Below are 12179 nucleotides of genomic sequence, written 5' to 3' on the forward strand. Positions count from 1 at the left end.
AATACATACGGTCTACTTAAACATAATCTCCTATTAATCATTCCAGTCACAGAAAGCCATTCTCTGAATCCCCAGGGTCACCACTCTGAGCCTTAAGGGGAGAATTTCCCAAATATTCTGTTTATATTGCTTTGAGAAAAGAGAAAATAAACACTGGATATATTTAGATTTTTAATTATTGAATGTATTTTTTTACCAAGAGATATAACCATAAACATTTAAAAATCCCTAAGCAAAATAAAGCAATTGAGACAATAACTAAGGCCATTTCTTCCCTGAGTGAGTGGGTTTTAAATACAAAAGCCTCCATTTTTGGTAAAAAATATTTTGGGAGATATATGACAGTGAGATTAGCCCTGCTATTGATGAGAAGGACCAGGAACTTAGTAATACTATGAGAAGTCTGCAGCTGTTCAGATGTCTTCCCAAGAGTCAACATTTCATATATGGCTGCCCCCCAAACCAAAGAAACTTGCAAAATCTGTGCAGCAAAGCCCTGGTCTAGAAGGAACATCTTTAGATGTTCACCCATCTAAAGAACACGTGAGAATCTTTCATGAAGGCCAGGGGTGGGGATGGGGGATACACACTTGCCAAAGTCTGAAAGCCTCAATTTTCCCATGTTCTAATTATATCTGTATTTTGTATAAACCCTTATTTGAGAGGTTATCCCCTCTTCTTCACTCCCACTCCTTCTAGCCTTAGATCACTTATCATCTTAACTACTACAGTATCCTTCTAACTGATCTCCCTGTCCAGATTTGAAAATCTTCCATACTACCAGAGTGACCATCAAAAGCATCTCCTTAAAACACTCAAAACGAAATCCAAATTTCATGGCACATTTCCATCTAATTTCATGAACTACTTGTAGTTTCCCAATTCATCATTCTATTTCTAATCCCCAGACCTTTGCTTAGAAGGTATTTCCCTCTGTTTTCTGCCTAGTCAACCTTTACTTTTTTAAAGAATCAACTGAAGCATCAGTTCCTCCAACCTCTGCATCTCCAGACTCAGTCAAATGATTTCTCTTCTGAACCCCACAGTATCTTGTACATACCTCCACTGTAGAGCATACCATACTGTTGTAAGTAAGTATCTGTGTACATGTCGAACTCTCTCACTAGACTGAGAACTCCTTGAGGGCAGGAATCGTGTCTAATTCATCTCCATAGCCCCATCACCAAGCACAGTGCCTGGCAGCACAAAAAGCAGCAGAGAGAAGCTGAAGATGCAGGAGAGAGAACAATAACGCAATATTCTTGAATTGAGGCATAATACAAATATGATGAATGAGTTGAAGCTATAGAAAAATATTATTTCAGCTCAGTATTGCATAGAGCCCTTGAAAGAAGAGATAAGTTAACTCAGGGAGGAGTTCCCCATCACTAAGTACACTTACTTGGAGGCAAAAAGACCATTTGTTGGGTATATTATAAAAGGACTTGAATTAGGGTCAAATTAAAATAAGCTGTTTTAGATATGAGATTTTTTTTTTTAAGGTCCTTCTATCCTTGAGGTTCTAAATCTACAACCTATGCTATAATCAAAAGAGCCATCACTCTGAGCCCATGTCACAGTGAATGGTGGCTCCCAGAGTTGTGGACAACTGTTGAGGCTTCATCTCATTCCCATCCATTAGCAGACTGATTGTACAACATAACTCATTTTCCGGTGGCCTGATTCCCTGGTGACCCTTGAACCTGGAGCAGGAAATACTTTAAATGCTTTAAAGGCCACCAAGTAGAACCTCATGACCCCAAATATCTTCCACAACCTGCTACCTGAAGCCTTACGTTTCTTCCTTAAACCTTTAGTGCCTTTGATCAGCTTGTTAAAATGCCACTTAATCTAATATGGCGAGCTTGCACCAATCAAGTGTATACTATAGGATGGATAAAAACAATACAACCTTCTGTACCTCATGAAATCATCTAGTCTCACCTTCCCCTCCACCCAACACAAATCAAACAATGCTTACAAAATATCCTGATTTTTAATTCTGGTACTGTTTCTTCAACTGCAAAATATGGACATTGTATTGAATAGTCTCTCAGATCCCTTTTACCCCAGAGAAATATATGTTCCTCACCTATAAAATAGACAAGTGGAATCGGTTCTTCCAACTTCACCAGATTTTTATAAGGGTCAAATAAAACTATGTTTCTGAAAGGCTTCTAAATGATAAACTGCGATACAAATGTAAGGAATTACTATTGCAAATTAAGATATATAGGAGGAGAGAGGTAAAAGAAGTATGCTCTGCCATTAATGAGATTAGTTACCTGAGCAAACTTATTCTACCTCTCTGGGATGCCTCAGAGGGTTGTGATGATTAAATGGGAACATGTGAAGTAGGCACACAATAAAAATCTGTTTCATCTGCCCTGACTGAGACAGAATCTCAGTTATAAATGTGACCTTAAAGTGCATGTAATCCAACTTTCACTCCATGCAGGGAGATTCTCAAATTCCACTAGGTTATTATTTCCAAGAGTATTTTCATCTTTGGACATTCTTGAATCTGTTACTCCATTAACTAGAACTGCCTTTACACAACAAAACCAACTATCCCTGACTTCAGACCAGCAAGCTCTCCATTTTGCAGTTGTCTCCCACAATCTAAACAGCTCTAATTCCTATAATGCTTCTCATAGGATCTAAGTTCAAATATCTCTCTGTATCCTGGATGTTCTCCTTTAGCTCCCTCTCAGAGAGTTGCTCTTAAAATTGAAACAAAACCATCAAGTGGAACAGGATTCTTACCTCTCCGAAACTCTAAACTTTTGTAGTGAAAACACAACCAGTTAGCTCTATATTGGAGGGTTTGAAGGTCTTCAATGGGTACATATGCTATAAACAATAAGCAGAGTCCCCAAGAGCTTGCAGGATGGAAGAAGCACTTCGAAATGGGAAAGGGGAGGGTCAAAGGGATGTTGACAGTATTAAAAACAAATGGCTTACTACATAATTTCCCCTAATATTAGCAACCACCTCTGTACTTATGCAGAACAGGGATATGGAACATTATAAATAATGCAGGCTCCTAGGGCCTTGTGGAAGAAATGGTAACATCATATTCAAAAATACATTTTATATGACCTTTTATACTAATAGAGTCTAGTCTATGCAGATGACACCTTCTGTACTTTTCCCACCAGAATCTCAGTTCCTAAGACATCTGCCTACTTCTTCCAGAAACTAGGAAAAAAATATTGAAAATAATAAGTGGAAAAGACAAGCACACAATGATGAAGACCTGAATAAAAGGAGAAACATACCACATTCATGTATGAGAAAATTATAAAGATGACAGCTCTCCAAAAATTATTCTATAATTCAATGCCATTCCAACTGTAACTCCAATGCTATTTGTGGTGAGAACTTGACATGTTCTTTCTAAAGGGCTCCTGGAAGAACAAGTATATGAAAATAAAGAAATTTTTAAAAAAACGAATGAGGGTCTTTCCCTACTAGATAAAGTTGTTATTTAAAACTAGACATGTAGGAACATACAGCAGTCACATTGTCTAATCACAATGCAATAAAACCATATATACATGTATACATTTCATTATATGTATATATTTCAACATATATTATATACTTCATATATATATGAAATATGTGCTCAAACCAGAAAACTTCAACATGAAGCATCACAGTAAATAACAATTGGGTCAAAAAAGAAATGTAAATTACAATCAAGCCAAGTTAGCAAGTAAAAAAGGAACACTATAACATAAAGCCAATACTATACATAGCCTTACATTCTCTTATTATAAGGTAATGAAAAAGAATTACTTTCAGTAAAGATAACAAACAAAATGAGAGTCAAACAAAGGAGAAGAATAGGGGACAGAAAGAATATGTGAATAGATAATAGCCCAAAACTTGCCAAATTTGATGAAAAAAATATTAATCTATACATGCAAGAAGATCAATGTATGCCCAAAAGGATAAAGTCAAAGACACTCAAATCTAGACTCATGACTGACTTCAGAATCTTGAATGCAGCAAGAGAAAAACAACTCATCATGTACAATGGCTCCTCAGTAAGTTATAGCTGACTTCTCATCATAAACCATGGAGACCAAAAAACAGTGGGTGATATATTCAAACTGCTGAAGGAAAACGAATGTAAACTGAGAATTCTATGTTCAGCAAAACTATCCTTGATAAATTAAGAATTGTAACATTACCAGATAAACAAAAATTAAAATAATTCAGTGCTAGCAGACATGCCATCTACAAGAGATACAAAATCAAGTCCTTCAGGCAGAAATGAAAAGACATTAGACAGTAACTCACATGCACATGAAAAATAAAGAGCACCAATAAGATAACTCCATAAATATAACAGACAAAAAAAATCTGTATTTATTTGTAACACTTTTCTTCTCATTTCTGACTTAAAGACAATAGCATAAAGGAATAACTAGAAAATTGTGTTGATATGCTTACATCATGTACAGATGTAATTTACATAATAATAACATCACAAAGGAAAAGAGAGGGAACAAAGACATAGTAGAACAAATTGTATACACAATTGAAATTAAGTTGGTATTAATCTGAAATCAATTCTTTTAAGGTAAGTTGTTAATTGAAAAGATCAGAGCGGGGCTTCCCTGGTGGCACAGTGGTTGAGGGTCTGCCTGCCAGTGCAGGGGACACGGGTTCGAGCCCTGGTCTGGGAAGATCCCACATGCCACGGAGCAACTGGGCCCGTGGGCCACAGCTACTGAGCCTGCGCATCTGGAGCCTGTGCTCCGCAACAAGAGAGGCCGCGATAGTGAGAGACCCCGCGCACTGCAATGAAGAGTGGCCCCCGCTCGCTGCAACTAGAGAAAGCCCTCGCACAGAAACGAAGACCCAACACAGCCAAAAATAAATAAATAAATAAATTTATTTTAAAAAAAAAGAAAGATCAGAGCAACCATGAGAAAAGCAACTCAAAAAATATAATAAAAGAAAAAAGGGAATTTAAATGGTACAAGAAAATGCTTAAAATATTTAACAAAAATAAAAGAAGGTAGTAATACAGGAACAGAGGAACAAAAAGACATAAGACTCATGGAAAACAAGTAGCAAAACAATCCTACCTTGTCAGTAATTACATTAAAGATAAAAAAAATTTAAATAATGCAATCAAAAGACAGAGCTTGGAAAAACAGATTTAAAAAATATAATCTACCTATATCTTATCTACAAGACACAGTTTAAATTCAAAGACACAAAAAGTTTGCAAGTAAAAGAATAGAAAAAGACATACCAGGCAAAAACACTAACCAAAAGAGAGCTAGAGTTAGCTATACTAATAAAACACACAATTAAGAAAAGACTATTACTAGACATGAATAAGGATATTTTATTACAATCAAAGGATCAATCCATCAGGAAAGTATAATTATAAACATATATGTACCTAACAACATAGCACCAAAAATAAGGAGAAAATGGTAGAAACAGAAAAAAAAATAGATAATTCAGCAATAAGTTTCAGTAATAGAACAACTAGGTAGAAGATCTACAAGAAAAGAGAAGACCTGAACAACTCTATAAATAACCACTTGATCTATTAAACACCTACAAAACATCCACACAACTGCAGAAAACACATTATTCTCAAATGCACATGGAACATTCTCCAGAATAGACTAGATGCTAAGAAATGAAACACGTCTCAACAAACTTAAGAGAATTGAAATCATACAAAGTATGTTCTCCCATGATGAAATTATAAATCAATAACAGAATGAAATTTGGGAAATTCACAAATACGTGCATATTAAACAACAAACTCCTAAATAACCCATGGGTCAAAGAAGAAATCACAAAAAGAATTTATTTTGAATAAAAATCTAAACAACATATAAAAAGATATATAACTCAATTCCAGTGAACACAGGATTTGAATAGACATTTCTCCAAAGAAATACAAATGGCCAATCAGCATATGAAAAGTTGCTCAACACAGATATACTAGGCAAAACCACGAGATACAAGAAACAAATGACCCTTGAACAACATGGGCTGGAACTGCGTGGGTCCACTTACAGGTGGATTTTTTTTTTTTCAGTAGTAAATACTGCAGTACTACACAATCTGTGCATATGCGGAACCTCGGATAGGAGGAACTGCATGTATGGAAGGCTGACTGTAAGTTACACGTGGATTTTCCACTGTGAGGAGGATGAGCGCCCCCAACCCCCTGTGTTGTTCAAGAGTCAACTGTACTTAACATCTACTAGGATGGCTATTATAAAAGATAGAAAACAAGTGAGAATGGAGTTAAATTAACATCCTCATAAATTTCTTGGTGAGAATGTAAAATGGTGCAGTTACTTTAGCAGTTTGTCAATTACTCAAAACATTAAATGTAGAGTTGCCATATTACAAAGCAACTGCAATGCTAAGTAGATACCCAAGGAAGTGAAAATATGTCCACACAAAACCTGAAATGTCCTTCAACATTATGCCAGCATCAAACTGCCCAATCTGTGTAGGCATAACCCATAAACAAATAAGCAAAGATTAGAGATAAAATAAAATACCACATGGAGATTAGTCTTACCATTGAAATATTTTCATCCACTAGGACATGTAAGCTTTCCAGTGACACCATGAAGTCAAAAGATGATCCCGTAATACAGCTGGGCTAAATAATGATCTAGCAGAGAAGTAGCAGAGGCAAGACTGTAAAGTACAGTCACTAAAGAACCTCAAAAACAGAAAAGTACCACATTTGACCACAGGTGGTGAAAAATCTTAGCAGGACCACATCTATAATACAAAGGGATTGCTGAGCCAACAACCAGACATTTATTTTTAGTAACAGATAGGAAAATATGACAATTCAGTACCAACACAAGGCAGTAAAAAAGCCAAAATTTTCTTAATGGTGGAAAAAGCCTAAGACCTACCAAATATATTTCAATCACCTTGGTGACTATGGTTTAGATTAATGCCATTCAACAAATAACGACAGCAGACAGAAACAATGACCACTCACCATGATAAAATTCTGGGACACATTTGTTGATCGCATGATTAAATTAACATTGGCAGTATAACAAATCACGGATCTATGGTTTCATAATACAGCAAGTAACAGGCCCTCCAGAACCACTCAGTCCATGGTTGGCAGATCCTAACACCTAACGTTTTGCTAATTAACAAAATTCCAGGCAGTCAAGTGGAGGAGCAAAGAAAGGCTAAATGGTTAACAATATTAGAATACCCCAATCTAAATAGCAACACTGAACTAAAAGTAAACAATGAAAAGTTCTCCATGTAAAGCACTATAACGTACTGAGCAACCTAGGTGACAACACTAAAGCACACCACCTAAACAAGTTTTGCCATGACAAAAAAAGCAAAAATTTTTGAAACCAAGTGAGATGCAGCTCAAAGTACTATTTAACAAACAATAGTGGTTGCTAGAGAACACCAGCAAAATTAAACCACCACTCATCACTGCATTATACATATGCATGCTAGATAATTTTTAAAATAATTTGGAAAACAGAGCACAATTATAACCAGTAATACATTAACACATACTATGCTTTTTGGTATCCATATCAGATTATCACAGGGCATGTGCTTACTAGGGCAATGTTATGTTTGACAAAAGTCAGCTGAAGTTACTGCAACAATAGTACAATAAAAGTATATCAAATAACAACACTTGGAAATTTCGGAATAGCACAGTAAGTCTTTAACAATACACTCCCTCAGGCATTTTTTCATATATGGAGTAATGTACTCCAGTGAGGTCAACTGGTTTTAGGAGAAACACGGTCCTTGTTATCTGATATAAAGACATCATCCATGTGTTTTTAACTTGCTAGTGAAATTTTTAAATTGCTAGTGATAAACCAGAACAAAGCTAATAAGTAGGAATACTGAATTTAACCAACTGTACATCAGCACTACACTATACTGCACACAAACACCAATGTCAAATTTTATAAGCCAGAACCTGTAACTGGGCAAAATCAAGAAATGAAACAAACACCCTTGAAATTCCTCAAATGTATTTTTGGCTCACTGCACAGTCATCAGGTTACTGTACTCTCAATCAGAACCATACTTGTGATGCAAGCAGTGCAATATCACTCAAAAGGGCGACACGTTGTGGACTAATGCAGTACTAGAGTCTTGGGGGGAAAAAAAACTTTGTGTCCACAAGGTGGCAACAAACCTTGAAATATTTCCTGACAAGGGGCACAAAACCCTCCATAAATTTGGAGGCAAGACACCTAAAATTAAAGAAAAACAGCCAGTGTAATATACGTTAATAATTACACTGACCTACTTTAAGAATGTCACACACCTCAGTGAATGTGCAGATAAAGTTAATATTACAAGCAAATAAACAGCTTTTATCAACACTAAAATATTTTTTGCTCTTTAGTACTATTATAAGACTGTGATGTTAATGGAAGTTTCCATTAACAAACTTCCATTTCTGGAAGAGACTGAAGAGACCAAATTTCTGTGAGAGTGATGAACCTAACGTATCCAAAAGGCATCATATTATGGGTAAATTGAGTAACACAATTTCTGTTATGTTTCCTCTTTGTCCGCTAAACTATGCAAAATCTGGATGAACTTTTCTTGGAGTTTTTATGAGTGAAAACCTCACTCCTATCATGTTATGGAGGATCTACAGTAATTGGCGAGACTACTACTTAACATATCCCATGATCAAAGTGATCTATAAACAAGAAAATCACACTATAGATGATATACATGCCATATATAACCTACAATAGTTGACAATCTCAATGTCCTCAAAAACCTTACAACATTATTGTTGTCTCACCATCACTGGAGCATTTACATTTAGAGTAATAATCCCTGAAGGGAAATATGCAACCAATACCACTAATACAAGCTGTGGAAAATTTCCACAATCATTGCTAATTGTTCTCAGAAATGCACAAACTTTGGAGGTATACTGTAAATGGTTGAATAAGACACTAAATGTACCAGTAAATAGCCTTATTAATACCTTTAACAACCAAACAACACAGACTATTGGGCCTTAAAACCCTATTACTCTTTAAAAGTATTTAAATGTCTAACAATAAAAGACACTCAACAGCAACCCTGAAATATATTAGTGACTCAAAATGGAGGAACCAGATTGTAATGCTACTGGAAAACTGGGGAGCCATTTCTGATCTGCAGTGATTTCGCAAAGGGTGCTGCCCTGTGGACAAATGAGGTACAACATAAAAGCTAACATAGTGGTTATCTTGTATCCACAAGATGTCGCCAAATTCCTACCAATCTCAATATCTGATTATGTAGCAGAGGTATTAAACTGCACTGCTGATGACACTAATTTCCTACATTCACATGAACATCAAACCATCTAAATTCTCAAAGGGTAATGATGCATGTACCAATTGGATACAAGTTCGGATTAGCTCCAACTTCTCTACAGTTCAGTTACAAATGTGAAAACACCCATTACAACCTATGAAAACGCCACACTATTACCTCAGATTTAATAGGCAGTGGAATTAATAATGAAACAATGGCCATAAAATATTGGAGCCCAGAGAATGACGCATATATTTACGACTAAATTTACCTACGTATACTTTGGCCTGTCAAGAACCAAACTTAGAATGCAAGCTCGTCACCTGTTAAATAGCAGTGTGGGTAAATTTAGTACAGAGCATCACCTAACTCTGAGACAGTGCCAAATCTAACATTTAGCAATATGCCCGGATAAACACATGCTATCAGTGCGTTAGAGAGAGCGGTATTGTAAAATTATTTGCAAATGATAATGGTGATAAATCAAATACGTTCATGAAACGTTCAGCATAAAGGACCAAGGGCAGACATACAGTTTCATTAAAAATGTTTCGCCACCAAATGCCTTTATTACTGACTTGCTGGTTCCCAAGGCTGCAAGCAGTGCATTACTAAGAGTATTTTCTTAAAATTCATCTAATAGCTTATAAAAGACAACACTGTGAAGACAAATGAAATATACATAAGATCCACGGTAATGGGTCTTTTGCCCAAAACACAGCACCAAATTTGTCAAGGCTCGTGAAAGATATGATTGGCAGTGGGATCTTACTTAACGTTGCCAAATATTCAGACAAAATTGACTCCCTAAAAAAGTAAATAGGCACCTAAGGATACCTAGCAAACTTTCTTTTTTAAAAAGCCTTATTGTATTGGTACAGAATCAAGGGATCCTAATGAAATGCAACTGGAAGAGACCCTGAGACGTTGACTTGTAATGTCACCTCTGCAGAGGCAAAGCAGAGTGGACAACTGGGGAACTCCATTGCAAGCCTCTGGCACCGTCAACGAATAAAAAGTAGGTGACTGACGTTATAGGTATATGACAGTAGTAAAGCTACTTAATGTAAAGACACAAATATGGAAAACTATAGCTATCCAGGTTTGCAGTATTATCTGCCATAAAGTGATGACAAGACCAAACTTCCCATAGAAAACTGACATCCAATAGCAAATGGCTACATTATTGCACTACAAATTCCAATTAGTGGCTCAATATTTCAAAGACGGATGCCAAACCTGTGACTTTATTGGACAACTTGATTGCATTGCCGGTTTGCACAAGATGGAAGCAGCCCAGGTAAATTAACATTGCACCTAAAAAACAGTGACTGGTTTATCATACACGTAAGCATGAATATATAGTTACTAGAAATAAAGCACCTTAAGATACAATGAGTTTTTCAATAAGCAGCAAAATTTTACTAAAATTTTTACTAGGTCTAAACTTTGGAACACAGTGCTCTGCAGCAGAGATTTCCAAAGGATAAGTCATGCAATTACATTTGATTTTCTTGCTAATTTGTCCATAGAGAAACCAAAATTGGAAGTTCATTACAACCATATCATGGGAAGATTTGCTGAGCTTAAGCTGCCAATTGAGTGTTACATTCCATCTGAAGAATCAATTAAACCAGAAAAAGAGAGTAGCACCGTGTCTAAGACGTTTATCCTGTCTCAGGACAGCCAATTCTCCAGCAGTGGCTGTCTATAATGCAACAAAGCAGCCTACAGGAGCACACTTAGGAGACAGACAACTAGAAAAGGAGTTAGGCACTTATATGCTTTCAAAGAACCAAATATTTTAAAGGCATTTCTTGAAAAACTAAGAAAGCTCACCTGCACTACCAATGTAGGGAATTGTCCGAATAACCTTAATGAAAATTCAAGTAACATGTCCTAGGCAGTAGAATGCTTGAAAGGAATAGTAATGTCTACTAATAGTATTAACAGAGATTATCTGGGAAAATACAACCCAGGCCATCAGGGGATAGTTGAGGACCACAAAGTCGCAGAACCCCAGGTGGCTAGGACAAAAAGTGCTAGCAGTATACAACAGCTTCTTGTCCGCTTACAGGAAAACTGCCCTTAAAGCCAATGAGTGGCGAATCTATTGCAAACATGATTCCCAAAGAGCAGGGGGGCACTACGGCTGACGAAATTATAGTAGAATATTTTCAGATGGCAAGTTCGTTGAAGATAGGCACTATTACTAACTAGGCATTAAAGAATTTCACCACCTAAAAGATTGTTGCATATTTGCTGACAGCGATGGCAAACTCCCATCTGAAGTTTTGCCTCCTAGTTCACTTTCAGGGACACTTTGACCAATGCTGTCATTAGGCAATTCTGATTTCTTCTTAGTACTGGGGGTGCATGATGCGAGGCACTTCACAATATGCTGAGAGGTTCTAGAAAAGGGCCTTTGTATGGATGGGGTCTAGGACAAACTATAAGGAGACCTACATTTCTAGTTCACACACTCCAGTGCAATGTAGAGAGGGAGCAGCAAAGGTGAACTAACCTTAAATTCCAACGATGAGATCTTCGGTGCCGCCGCATGGGACTCCTTCAAATCAATAAAACAGCCAAGCAGGGAAGTATATTCATGAGTCCCACCCATACTCCAAGGACACATTAAAAAGTATTTATTCCCCCCCCTCTTGTGGAAAGCATGCCCAGTTTGTAGTTCCCACACGTATAAAACCATATCCTTTTCACTTAAAAATGCTAATCTTTTTGTGCTGGAATCTGACACTGATGATTCAGAAGCTGGTTGTATTCCCATCTCTGCCAGTATGTCACTTTTAAAGGTTGAAATAAACAAAATCTTTCCTTTC

This window comes from Eschrichtius robustus, chromosome X (genome assembly GCF_028021215.1).
Source record: "Eschrichtius robustus isolate mEscRob2 chromosome X, mEscRob2.pri, whole genome shotgun sequence".
NCBI lineage: Eukaryota > Metazoa > Chordata > Mammalia > Artiodactyla > Eschrichtiidae > Eschrichtius > Eschrichtius robustus.